The following is a 14,116-nucleotide window of genomic DNA, read 5'->3' as shown; positions in this document are numbered from 1 at the left end:
ATCAGATCGTCTCTCTCATTTTCCACACTAGTTATTCTTTCATTCAAGTCTTCCTTTTCTTTTTCAAGATTAGCTATGGTCTCATTTAAGTCCACTACACAGACCACTAGAACATCTCTAGATTGCTCTGCCTCTCCTAGTTCTATGGTCAGGATCTCCTTATCGTTTATAAGGATATAATAGGCATCAATTAGGACATTAGATAAAGGCCTTATCTTCTTAGAAGAATAGGATTTTAGATTTCTCTGAATATCCCTGAAGTTTACCTCATCATCTTCATCGTCATCATCTAACTGAGCCATCAATGCGAATAGTGAATCGTACTTTGTTGCTTCAGTTTCCACTGCGATCATGGTACTGTTTTCTGCATCTGATTCCCTTTCGGATTTACTCGAGGATTCTCCCCAAGTAGCAAGAGCCTGCTTAACAATATTGTCTGCAGCACTTTTTCGATTGAATCTTTTATCTGTAATCAGGTTCCTTTTTCTTGCTTTGTCAGGATTTTGCTTGTATTGCTCCTGTTTCGCGAGTGGGTAGTCTTTGATGAAATGCCCTGACTTTCCACATCTGTGACAGAGATCGTTGTTCCTTGTTTTACTTGAACTACCCCACTTTGGTATACCACTATTTCTTCAAACCATCTTTTGAAATCTCTTAGTAAGATAGGCCATGTCACTATCTTCATCACTTGAATCACTGCTTTCAGCCTTAAGCACCAGGTTCTTTTCCTTATTGGGCTCTCTTCTTTCACTGTCTTTCTTTCTTTTCATCTCGTATGTCTTCAGATTAACAATCAACTCATCCATAGTCAGAGTCTGTAGATCTTTAGCTTCAGTGATGGCATTTACCTTACTTTCCCAAGACCCAGGTAGAACCCTGAGGATTTTCCTTACAATCTTGTTTCTGGGAATGAAATCTCCAAGTGAGTGAAGCTCATTTATGATGGAGGTGAATTTGGTTTGCAAATCTTGTATGGATTCATCATCCTTCATCTTGATGACATATTCAGTGGTGAGCGTGTCGATCTTGGATTGTTTGACTTGAGTAGGTCCTTCGTGTGCGGTTTGTAAAGCTTCCCATATTTCTTTGGCATTATCACAAGCTGATACTCTGTTGTACTCATCAGGTCCTTCGCCACACATCAAGATTTTCTTAGCACGATAGTTCTTTTCTACAGCTTTTGTGTCAATGTCATTGTACTCCTTTCTCCCTTTGGGCGCCATTGGTCCTGTTTCTTCAAACTTCTTCATAGGAACATGTGGACCATCACAAATGATGTCCCACAGTTTTGAATCTTTTTCCATCATAAAATCAGGCATTCGGGTCTTCCACCAGCCATAGTATTGACCATTGAATCTGGGAGGTCTATAGGTTGATTGTCCTTCTTAAAAGTTTGGTGCAGCAGCCATTGAGGATCCTTCTAGGTGTTAGCCTGATAGGAGAAACCTGCTCTGATACCAATTGTTAGTTTATATGAGTCCACCAAACTATAGGGTACCTGGTCATCTATGAGATGATGCTTAGAATGCAGTAAAGACTGAACATAAGAAGGCATGAGATTTTCTACGTGGAAAAATCCCACACAAGGGGATCAAAAACCACGAACTACTCTTGTAGGCTTTTAACTATACTAACTTGCAATCTCCCTATTACAAGCCATTTTGCAAAAACCCTATTGCAAAGACTTCAAATTAACTTGTGATGTAACCACCAAAAGCCACTCTATAACTATCCTAGTTACAAAGGCTTTAAACTTATGACTATCCCTAGTCACAACATAAACTCAGAAGTTTACAAATTTTGGTTTGTTCCTAAGACAACGTTTCTAAGAAAACAAACTAGGAATTACAATGAAGAACAAATAACAGGATTATAAGTCAACTACGAATGTACATAAACTCATTTAGAAATTGATCGATAGTGGAGTTGTCTTCTTGTTCTTGACACACCAGTGACTTCAATAGCGGATGAATGCTTTTTGTTTCTTGAGAGAATATCACTGAATGCACAAAGAATGTTGTGCCTTGAACCAGGTTGTTTTATCACAAAAGATTGCACAATGGATAGTGATGTCAACTCTTGGTGCACGCTTCTTCCGAATGAGAAGTGGTTGATGTATTGTCTGCACAACTACTTCTGGGCAGTTGCGTTCCAGCTAGATAGTAGACTTTGTACTTCTGTTAGGACATACCAACGGACCAGGTCCTAGTCATGTTCCTCTTCTGTGATAGTTTCTAGATGGTCACTTTCATCTACTATGTTCCAGTTGTGTAATTGACTTGTACTTTTGTCAGAGAACCCTAAGGGAGTAGGTCCCTGTTGTGTTTCTTTTTATATTGATTGCGTACAACTACTGAATTGTGCTTGTGTTGGAGAACTCTAATGGACTAGGTCACCAGGTCCCTATTGTGTTCCTCTCTATGGTCGTTCATCCATTCGCTGATTTTCAAACTTCGACCAGTTCACATGAAATGTATATCTAGGTTCTCTATCTAGTTCTTCGCGACAAGTTTGTTAGATCATCAAAATATAAAAAGAATTGTTTATCGTGAAAATGGTAACAACAATTAATTTTGTTGATGGGATTCTAAAATATGTGATCTATTCTCGAGCTAGTTGTTAGAGCAGTTGATGCTGATAATAAGGAGCTTAAAGATTAAATTCAAGCTAAAATAAGATAGTAATCGAACTGAGGGGCCTGTTGCCCGGGTATAAGTATGGTCGATGGGGGACCTCGGTGTCGACATCAGGGTTGAGCTCAAGCTATCGGGGATAGTCGGGGATGGGATAACAGTTGAGGATATAATTAAACAAGGCTCTTCACAGCAAATACTATGTTATATGATGAAGCACTAATAAGAAAGTAATGAATATCAAGGTGACTCCAGGCCAGTGAGAACGAAGAAGTTAGAAAGAAAAGAGAGAAAGAGATATTTTATTGCATTTATGGAGAAATGGAGTGACATCAGTTCGTTACAAGGTAGTGTGAGTCCCTTTTATATAGGAGGGGAACTCGGCTACAAGTAAGTGGAGATTAATTACAAAGTGTGGAGATGGGATGGCTTGACGCGATGCCTCAGTATAGGCTCTTTATAGGCCGGCCCTGCCAGACATAGTCGTGTGCCTTGGGAGCTTCCCCTTCTGTCCTGGCTTCGATCTTCATCTTCTCTGAGTCAGGCCTTGACGAGCCCCGAGTTAGGGAACTCGGTCGTGGCTTCCCATCCTCGGGGTCTCGAGGCGTTCTTCCGAAATGACTTGACAACGAGAAATCAAGTCCTCTGATTTTTTCGCATACAGATAGTCTCCGTATTTCCCATAACAAAGTGATGGGAAATGATTCTCACACTTGACTCCTCGAGCTTCTTACAGTGACGTCATACCGATGATGTGACTCATGGCATGAGTTTTATGATAACTGGGCATCCACGGGCTCGTGTATTTTTGACTTCATTCAATGCACTCCCGATTCCCACTCTCCGAGGTGAAGGTACCGCCGTCGATTCGGTTTTCCAAGGATGCATTAACTATGTTCGTCGGTAAATCTTTCAAGGCCTCGATGATTGTGTCGTAATCCCCTATAAATGGGGGTGTTTTGGCGTTGTTTTTCCTATCCCAGTGCCTTCTCTTGCTTGCTTGCCTATTCCTTCTTATCATTTTCTTCTATCCTTGAACATCATGCTTGGGGCTCATGGCCTCAAGGCTGTTTAGAGGAGCTCCATTAGATCATGTCGTGGCCCTTTATCGGGACTTCCCTTTGTCGAGCATAATCGCGCTGTCCCGCTATTGTTGTGGTTGTTGATATGCTAGACTTTGCTACTGCTATTGGCCCAAGGTGATGATGGACGGGGAGTCGGTTTCCACCTCATGTAGACAGTTGTTCGGATTATGCACCACTTCTCACTCTCCTACCCAGGCCCGGTGTGGCACTTTATCTCTAGGGTTTTTTCTTTCCCAAGGGATAAAGTAGCACTATCGGCCGTTGAGGCTGAGGCCTGCCAAATCTTCAACCTTTGGCTTAGGCGGGCCATGTCTCTTTTCTCCGCCTCCTCTGCATCCTCTCCTTTTCCTCTTCTTCATCTTCTCCGGTGGGGATCCCTTGGGGGATTGAGCTGGGAGCCTAGAGGAGGTGGCGGTAGAAGGAATCACCCTCGAGGGTCCGTGCTTGAGGGGACGATGCTCGAGGATGCTGATACCGAAGATGGATCTTCGAGGGCGGACCGGGCTCCCGGGTTTCATCACATGTACATCCTTCTATTCCTCCGCTTTAGGTGTAGACTTCTGTAATTGTATGTAATGACCCCTCGAGGGCTGTTGTACATGGATCTTTACGACTATGAATATATTCCATTGACTTCTGCTTTCGATTCTTGCTTTATAATTGCATGTTTTCATGCCCTTCGAGGCCTTTTGGATGTCTTCTTTTATTTGTCGGCCGTCGATATCTGACTTGGGCATCAGCGTTCAGTGTGATCCTCTGCTGATCAACATGGCTCTCTTTTGAACCCGTGGTCGTACCTCAGACCAATCCTAGATTGATTTGATAGGCCCGGGCTACCGGGGCCCTCCGAGTTGTATGGAGATAATATGCCGAATTTTGGGGCCTTCAAGGACGTTGATCTTGATGTAGATAGTCCCTTTAAAACGTATAGGATAGATTTCTGCTAAGGAGTTGCTTGTACTCAGTCGCTGCCTCGAACATTCGTGGAGCTTTTGTGATCGGAGCTTCCTGTGCTTGTTCCTCTTTTTAGAAAGGGGGAACCATGAGACCAGGTACTTGCCTTGCGTTGAGTGATGGCGTTGAAATCTTCCTAAAGTTCGACTTCTTTTGGGCGGGGATCCTCGAGATAGAATGCTGCCTCGAGATTGGAGATAGTACGGACGGTTCCTCAAGTCTTGGCTTCTCTTCGAAGGATGCTTCCTGGATCAGGTCCCACTCTATCGGTCTTTATCGAGGCTGTTGTCTTCCTGGGGCTCACTCTGGGTAGGAGAGTTGTCGCCGCTTCTTGCATATATGTGGGGTGGCTTTGGCTTCTTTGCAAGACCTCACTATTTTCCGGCAACTACCCTTCCGCTTTGGTATATGGTTCTTCATTTCCTCAGGCGCAAAAAGAGTTGGCACGCCCTTACTCTGATCTATTAGTTTTACTATAATCATGGCAAGCACTTCGGGGCCGACCCGACAGGGAGTGAAGAGTGCTGCTCCCGGCGCTCAGGAACAGCGGGAGTTCGCTCTGAAGACGGTGCCTTTGATAAGAGGGGACATCTGGAGATAGAGAGGAGATACCGTGGATGTAGCGAGGGGGTAGCGTTGCAGGTGCTTCCCCTGGATGAGAGTGTTACAGACTCTACTAATGGATTCTTGAGCATATACCTCTATCCTTTCGCATTTGGTCCCCTAGATAGGGTCGTGCTCGATTTTTGCTTGGAGTATTGGGTTACTTTGGTGCAGATACATCCGTCATTTTGGCGAGTGGTGCTGATGATGAGGTTCTTTACGGAGAAGGCTGGGCTTGAATTCATGCTTAGCCACCTCGTCAGGCTATACCGGCCCTTTCATCACCAGGGCCTACTGACCCTGAGGTGTCGTTCGTCCACACCCTTTTTAGTTGATGACAAAGAGGATGGGGATCGAGAGTGGGCTAGTTGGTTTATCCGGGTCCGGACGGTCGACATTATCCGTGTGGAGCTTTTGCCATTTCCCAAAGGGAGGAATTTCGCACGTGAAAGGAGCGTCTGGTGCCTTTTTAGATTTTTCCTAGAGCAAAAATTAGTTGAATAATAGCGTTTTCTCCTTTGTTGCAGCAACTTCATGGACTCTGTATGAGGTCCTTGACCTGCACGGCTGGCTCCGGAGGCTGGTGACCCATTCGACCTGTGATGAGCATCGGTGGCGAGCTGTATTCCATGCCAGATGGGGAGCGAAATACCAAGGTATACATGCATGTTGCCTTTGCTTTGGACTTCGTATATTTGAGGTAACATTTCCCTCCTTTCTTTTGTATCGTTTTTGCCATTTGTAGGTATTGGGCGGTTCTTAGGGATGATGCAGTGCTCTTCCGAAGGGGATAAAGAGGCGCCGACCTCTGAGCCGATGGACGATGGCGAAAAACGGGATTGGCACCCATAGTGTGATGGAGCTTTTAGTGGTGCTAAATGAGCTCGTGTTTTCAAGGAGAAGGCACTGTCCGAGTCTGCTGCTCCTGGAGTATCTGATTCCCGGTTGACAGCTCCTCCGAGTGAATATGCTTTTCCCGAGGTCGGTTCTTCTAGGGCCGAAGAGGCAGGATCGACAAGAGTATATTCTGACTTCGAGTAAGTTCGCCGGCTTCACTTTGTGGTGAGTTTAGGCGCAGTTTTCCTGTATTTCGCATCCTCCTCCCTCTATTGAACTTTTCTTGTGCAGGCCTATGATAGGCTTATGTCTGAGCTATTCTGTCAAGGGGACAGGCTTTAGAAAATTCGGAGCTCAAATTTTGAGAGCTATTAGATGGAGCAGGTAATTTTTTGCAGCTTGCGCTTTGCTCTCTTTGGCCCTAAAGGTTAGCCCCATTTTTGTTGTATTAGCTTCAGAAAAAGACGGAGGCTTTGGATTACCTCAAGGGCGACATCGACCGTGTCAAAGTTGCTTGTGGTGAGCTAAGGTCTTAGGTGCAAGCTCAAGCTTTAGAGGAGACATGCGCCTCAACCAAGGCACCTGCCTTCGAAGCCCAACTCTGCTTGGCTTGTGACAATGCCAATGTTCAAGTGGACATGATCGGGAAACTTGAATCTGATCTCTCAAAGACCAGGGCTGAGATAATTGATGCCCAGGCTGAAGTGGCACTAAGCCGAACCAAGGTTGATCAGGAGATGGCGATTCGTATGAAAGACATTGTGGATGTTCAAGCTGCACTAAAGCGAGCCCTCGACCGGGAAAAGAGGGTCGAAGAATATGTTCATTGCAGATACCGAAGAGAGGCACTCGAGGAGAGCGGTGCAAAGGGCTTCATTCTCTCGGAGGAATTGGCTCGAGCAAGGGCGGACGAGCGTGACACGCGGTCATTTTTTGCTGACGACGCGAAGAGCGAAACCGGAAAGTTGTGGCCCTTTGGAGCGGAGTGTAGATTTCACCATTTTCTTGCTTTGTATTTGATATATGTAGAGCATATCTGTAGATGGAGAGTGCACCTTTTTTGTGTATGTAAGATAAGAGGAAATTTGAAACTTTATTTCTTTTGCATCTCTTTCTGTTATTTCTTTCGACCAGGCGGGTTGGTTTCGGTGCTTGGCGGGATCCTTATAGGTTCGGAACCGATCAGACAAGCCCGGGAGTTTTCAAGCGCGATCCTTGATGCAAGTAGGTGTTGGGGCCTCTATGTTTTAGACAACTGCTTTTAGGCTCAATTTCTGAGTTAGGCCTTTATTTGAGCTTGCCTGTCCTTTTATTTTTTATGCCTGTTCAGGCGGATGGCGATTTTTCTCCTTTCTTGTCCTTGGGTATTTCATTGTTTCAGCTATTTTGGGCCCAGTCTCCGAATATCGTTGCGATTCGAGCCTTAATTGACCCTTGAGTTCTTTCCTGCCTATATGGGCGGACATTGGTGGTCTTCATTTCTCGCCCTCGAGCATTTTGTTGTTTCAACTATTTCGGGTCTAGTCTCCGAGTCGCGTTGCGATTTGAGTTTTAATTTGACCCTTAAATTCTTTGTTGCTGCATGGGCGGTCGACGATGGCCTTTTGTGTTTTTGGGTCGAAGTGACCTTACAGGCACGTGGCCCGGAGGCTCACTCGGCTAATTGATAGTGGCATTTATGTTGTGCCTTTAGGCATGTTGTAGTTTAACTATTTCGAGTCTAGTCTCCGAGTCGCGTGGCGACTCGAGCTCTAATTTGACCCTAAAGTTCTTTCCTACCTGCATGGGCGGGCAACGATGGCCTTTTGTGCCTCGGGTCGAAGTGACCTTACAGGCGCGTGGGCCGGAGGCTCACTTGGCTGGTTAATAGTGGCATTTATGTCGTGCCTTTAGGCATGTTGTAGGTTAACTATTTCGGGTCCAGTCTCCGAGTCGCATTGCAATTCGAGCTTTAATTGACCCTCAAGTATTTTCAGACCGGAGGTAGTGCCTCTTACGCTGTTTTGGTCATTGAGACCATTCAATATGTGGCCCGGAGGCTTGCATAGTTAACTATTTTGGATCCGGTCTCCGAATTGGGTTACTATTCGAGCTCATTTTAATTCTCAAGTTAACAATTTTATAGCTGGCGACAATGGCTCTTACGCTGTTTGGTCGTAGAGACATTTTAATATGTGGCCTGGAGGCTTGCTTAGCTGGCGACAATGGCTCTTACACTGTTTTTGCCCGTGGGCTTTTTGTAGCCTTTGTTTTCTGCTCGTTAGGGTCTTTTTGAAAGATTTTAACCTGACCCGTCGTCGATTCTGGAAGAACCTCGATTTCAAGTTGTTATCGGCAATGTTTCGAGCACCTCGGAAGGTTCAAAGCTCGTAGGCTGAGTAGGTCGAAGCCTTGTGATTTGGAGCTGACATGGTCGAAGCTCGGTTTTGCCTGTTGAGGTAAGCATATTTTAACCGGTTCTTTACGAAGTATATTCGAAGTAGTGGCCTGCGATTTTTGTTTAGCGACGGTCAGGCGTCCCCGAGTCATGTTTGTTTGGCTGTATCATCCATTTTGACCGTAGTCATATGTGTTTGGATGGAGCCATTTTGAACCCGAGTGATAGTTCAGGCGTCAACACTGAGGTATGCCTTTTCAAGATTCTTACAAATGCGACGTGTAGCCCAAACTTTGAGTTTTTCATGCTTGTTGAGGTCTTATAGTTTGTCATGCATGTTGAGGCCTTACAGTTTGTCATGCCTGTTGAGGTCTTACAGTTTTTGCAATGTAGAATAGATCTAGTTACGCCGAGTCTGCCCGCTAGGGGTCTTATATTTTGGGGTTTGCAAACGCGTGGCGATTGGCGATGAATGACAGTCTCCTAGTCATCAAATTTGTTTAAGCGTGAAGACTGCTTTTCTTGAGCTCGGAGTTGCCTTGTAGGGGCTTTATAAGCCCGGAGTTCCAACCCTGGGGTTGTGCAAGTGCCAAATTGTTGATGTTAAGTCTCTGAGTATTTCGGGATGCATTTGGTGGAGTGGTCCCCGTCGGGAGTATATTCGATATTCCTTTGTTTGGAGAATAAGATGCTAAAAACATGTTCTTTTATTCCTTGGTGTAATCATACATTGTTTCATTGTAGTGAGCTCGGCCCGCGCGGGCGTGGCTACTCGAACCATTTGATCTGGTAAAAAATTCCCGATTGGGTCATAGTCTGCTATTTACTGGTCCTCCCGAGGGGATGGTGCCCTTAGAAGAAGATTATTGCTTGTTGTTGGATTGTAGAAGAAGGCCTGCGACTTTATCGGATCCTCCTTTGGAGGTACATTGCTCCGCTAATAATCTTGCTGACGAGGTCCTCTTCGGGGCGAAAGCCCGATTGAGGGGAAAGGGCACGGCCGGCCCTTTTTCAAGGCCTATGGATCTCCGGGTAGAGTTAGAACTTTTGAATATCCTGGCCAGTTGTCTGCATACAGGTTAGTGAAAAAATAATGAGGGAGTAAAGCAGTTCTTCCTCACCGCGGGATGTGTAGGCGACATTTTCAAATTTGGTATGTTCCTACCCTTTAGAGGCATGAGTCATGATACAGCCCCCTGCTGTGTCTTATATGGCTTGGCCGAAGATGTGGTTTGCTTACCCTTTGATCCTTCCGAGGGTGGGGGCATTGATGCCAGCAATGCGCCAGATAGTGAAGAATTCCTCTTGTCGCGTATTGCTTTCTGTTGACTTATTTTAGTCCTGCCCTTTGTGAGGGGTTTTATTCTTTTGTCAAAATGGGGCCGATGCTACCCTAGGTTGGTGTGCCCGTGGTCGTCTGAATAAGACGCCTGTGCTTTGCGCTTCCTTTGATGGTACAGAGCTTGACGTCCCAGCCCCAGCTCAGATGGGCCGTATCAAGAGAATGGTCTTTGTGACGATTGTCATTCGTGATTCACTAGGGATTCGGGATATGGGAGAGATTTGGTTCGTTAGTCTGGACCGCCCCACTGACTTTGGTCCGACATCGTTATTCCACATGACCGAACCACCTGAATTCATGAACACATTTTTTATTCAAAATAGATCAAATGAGGGAGAGGGGTACCAATGCGTCAGTGTGATGCCGAGGCGGAGTCTCGGCGCCTTTTTCCCTAGATATAAGGGTGTTCTCCGAAATATTTCACTGGACTCGTTTTTCCCTGACGGCGAACATTTTCACTTTCCATTTTATGAGTCCTCGGAGGGTGTCGCCGCTTCTTCACTATCGTGGTAATACATCGTGGCTCGTTCGCTTCATCCTTCCCAATTGCCTTCCTCCCTTGGGGCTGGACTCGAGCCTGACCGCTCGATGGTACTCGGTGGTGATTTTTACTAAGCAGCACGGCAGTCGCCCTTCTGAGTTGGAGGTTATTTTTGATCCCGTGGCCGCGAACGCCCTGTGGTTCCCGCACCAGGTTATAGTTCTTTTGAAGGGGTATTGGTCGAATAGGTCTGAGTCGTTCGCCGTCCCTGGCTTCGCTTATGGTGATCAGGATGTTTGGCATGGCAATGTCGAAATCATACTCTGCTGGGCGGGGTTCCTCTGCCGGTTGTGCCTCGTCAGATCTAGTTCCACTGAAGATTCCTCGAGGACGTTGCCCTCGAACTGTTTCCCTACATTGCGAGGTAGGCTGCATTTTGTAGCGTTCCTCCCATTCGCAGCGCATGGATGGTACCTCCATCTGTTGGGTGTTAGTTTCTTTGTTGGGAGCCTGCTTGGGTATACCGGGCCCGTAGAGGCTCCCGGACGGTTGTCCATGGCCCTGATTTGTGGCCGGTGCCGGGTACGGACATTCGGCTAGGTCTCGGCTGGATATCTAACTAAGCGTTGTTTGAAAATACCTAGAGTCGTTGGGAATGCTTCGTTTGATCTTCGGGCAGAGGCCTGGATTGTCCAGTCATCCAAAACCTGGAGCGACCTCATTCGTCCTATCAGGGAATGAGAAGCGACTTCTTGTGGCATTTTACTCTCTCTTTGTTTGGCCTCAGGTGTGTCGGACTCTTCCGTTACTGCTTCGATGGTATCGGTGTATGCTCCCGTGGAGGGATCTTCTGATATGGTAAGCGAGTTTGTGAGGTCAGGCGCTAGGCTACAGTGCCACATCATGGTTTCTTTCGAGGGTGTTTCCCCGAACTTCTTCGATGGGACGGACTCGAACTCATCATTTTTAAGGTCGCTACCTTTTTCCGCGCATATGTAAGTGGTGGTGAACTCATCGGGATCCGAGGCCCTGTTGAACCTAGGGAGTTCCGACGTTCCGGACTTCCGTGAAGTAGGTTCCGGGACCGCTTCCCCAGACGAGAATTGTCGCATGAACCTCCATGAACCTGACTCGATCCTTTTGGAGAGATCCCCAAGCATATTCGCTACGGCGGGGTACTCGTTTGGCGCAGGAAGTTGTTTGCTGCGCTACTTTGCTGGTAGTCTTCGGATGGCTCTGAAGCTGAGCGATAGCCAACTGCTATGCCTGCAACATTTCAAAAATAACATGAAGGTTAACTTCTTGTTCTTCCCGGTCCGAGGTTTTTTTAGCTTCATATTGAATGCTCCCATCAATGTGCAAGGCCTCGTCGACCTGCTATGCGCCTCGCGAACCTGCGTCCACTAGAATTAGCCTAGATACGTTATCAAGGTTCCATGACGTCGTGCCAACCACTGGAATAGCCTCACCGTTTTCGCCGTGATTTTTGGGGTATTCTCTCTTGGCTTCGTTTACCGAGCCAAACATTATGACCTGAAATCAAGAGATCTTTGGACAAGAAAAAGTGTGAAAGGCAATGTGCATTTGTGCAATGAAACTAGCAAGAAAATAATCACTATTATTTTTAGCCCCACGGTAGGTGCCAAACTGTTTACTATGAAAATGGTAACAATAATTAAATTTGTAGATGGGATTCTAAAAATACGTGATCTATTCCCGAACTTGTTGTTAGAGCAGTTGATGATGATAATAAGGAGTTTAAAGATTAAATGCAAGCTAAAACAAGATAGTAATCGAATCGAGGGGCCTGCTGCCCGGGTATAAGTCTGGTCGTTGGGGGACCTCGGGGTCGACGTCAGGGTCGAGCTCAAGCTATCAGGGATAGTCGGGGATGGGATAACAGTTGAGGATATAATTAAATAAGGCTCTTCATGTCCAATACTAAGCTATACGATGAAGAACTAGTAAGAAAGCAATGAATATCAAGGTGGCATCGGGCCAGTGAGAATGAAGAGGTTAGAAAGAAAAGAGAGAGAGAGAGAGAGAGAGAGAGAGAGAGAGAGAGAGAGAGAGATATTATTGCACTTGTGGAGAAATGGAGCGACATCAGTCTTTTACAAGGTAGTGTGAGTCCCCTTTATATAGGAGGGGAACTCGGCTACAAGTACGTGGAGATTAATTACAAAGTATGGAGATGGGATGGCTTGACGCGATGCCTCAGCATAGGTTCTAGATAGGTCGACCCTGCCAGACTTAGCCGTGTGCCTTGGGAGCTTCCCCTTCTGTCTTGGTTTTGATCTCCATCTTCTCTAAGTCGGGACTCGATGAGACCCGAGGCCAGGAAATCGATCGTGGCTTCCCATCCTCGGGGACTCAAGGCGTTCTTCCAAAATGACATGATAGCGAGAAATCAAGTCCTCTCATTTTGCTGCGTACAAGCATAAAGCCAAGATATTGAAAACCCATCAACAATTAATGGCTCCCGAGCCAAGAAACCCTCGATGACTCGAGGACTGCCGCTGATTGCCACCCCCATCGACTTATCAAAACCCGAGGCCACAATATCTGTAAGACCTCAAGCAAGGCATGAACCATACTTGTACCAAGTAGCCAAAACTGTAAGACCTCAAAGGGATGTAAAACTTGTAAGATCTTACTAAAGGCATAAACGCTAACTTAAACTTAAGGCTATATAGACCCCTAAAAAGGCATACCCTCTATATAGACGCTGAAATTACTTCACTTGGGTACTGAAAGGCTCCGGCCAAAAACAAATGACTATGGTCACAAGGCTATACTAGCCAAACTAACACGACTCGGGGACGGCCGACCGTTGTTATAAAATCACAGACTTTCAATTACTTTGAAAATACTTCGAAAAGAACTAGTTAAACAGGCTACCCTCGACATAGGCAAAAGATCTTCGACCATGTCAGCTCCAAAATATAAGGCTTCAAGATGCTCAACCGCCAAGCCAAACCTCTCGAGGTGCTCGATCATCGCCATATAACGACTCACAATCGAGGTTTCTATCGAACCGTCGAAGAGAGAGGCAAACACAATTCCAAAAAGTCCTTAACGAGGGAAAAATAAAGCCTATATAAAAGATCATACCGACCCAATGCATAAGAGCCACTGTCGCCAGCCCATACAAAAGGTCGTACCGACCCAACGCGTAAGAGCCCAAGGGCCAGTCTTAAATTCAAAAACTTGAGGATCGAATGAGCTCGAGTCAATACCCGACTCGGAGACTGAACCGAAATAGTTAATTAAATATGCCTAAGAGCAAAAGCATAAGAGCTCAAATGCCGGTTTATACTAAAAGGTCGTACCGACCAAGCGTAAGATCCTACGGGCTAGCTCAATGAGCCCTATGGCCATAACACAAATCTGAGGGTTCCTTTTAACTCGATGACCAATTCATTTGGCTAAAAACAAAGCAAAGAGAAATGCATGAAAAATTAAACCGCAAGGCATCCTTTTATATATGTATGCGAAAAATACAAGCTCCATCTACAAATGTCCTTTGAAAGCACTATACGCAGAAAAGGAATGCCAATTCTACGTCCCCCTCGGGGACTATGGCCGGTCAGCCTCTTTCTCGCTATCTTCGACATCAGACAGGAGGAACTTAACATCATATTCTTTCGCTTTCGCCTACTTTATCTCTTCCGAAAGATCGAAGCCCCTGTAATGAATTTCCTCGAGGGTTTCCCTACGAGATTTACACCTCACGTACTATTTATTCCTACTCTCTAGGTCGAGAGCCCTCCTTAGCTCAGCACGAGCATCAGTAGCATCCCT

This window comes from Nicotiana sylvestris, chromosome 12, assembly GCF_000393655.2.
Source record: "Nicotiana sylvestris chromosome 12, ASM39365v2, whole genome shotgun sequence".
In the NCBI taxonomy this organism is placed as follows: Eukaryota; Viridiplantae; Streptophyta; class Magnoliopsida; order Solanales; family Solanaceae; genus Nicotiana; species Nicotiana sylvestris.
This window is presented reverse-complemented; position numbering follows the sequence as displayed.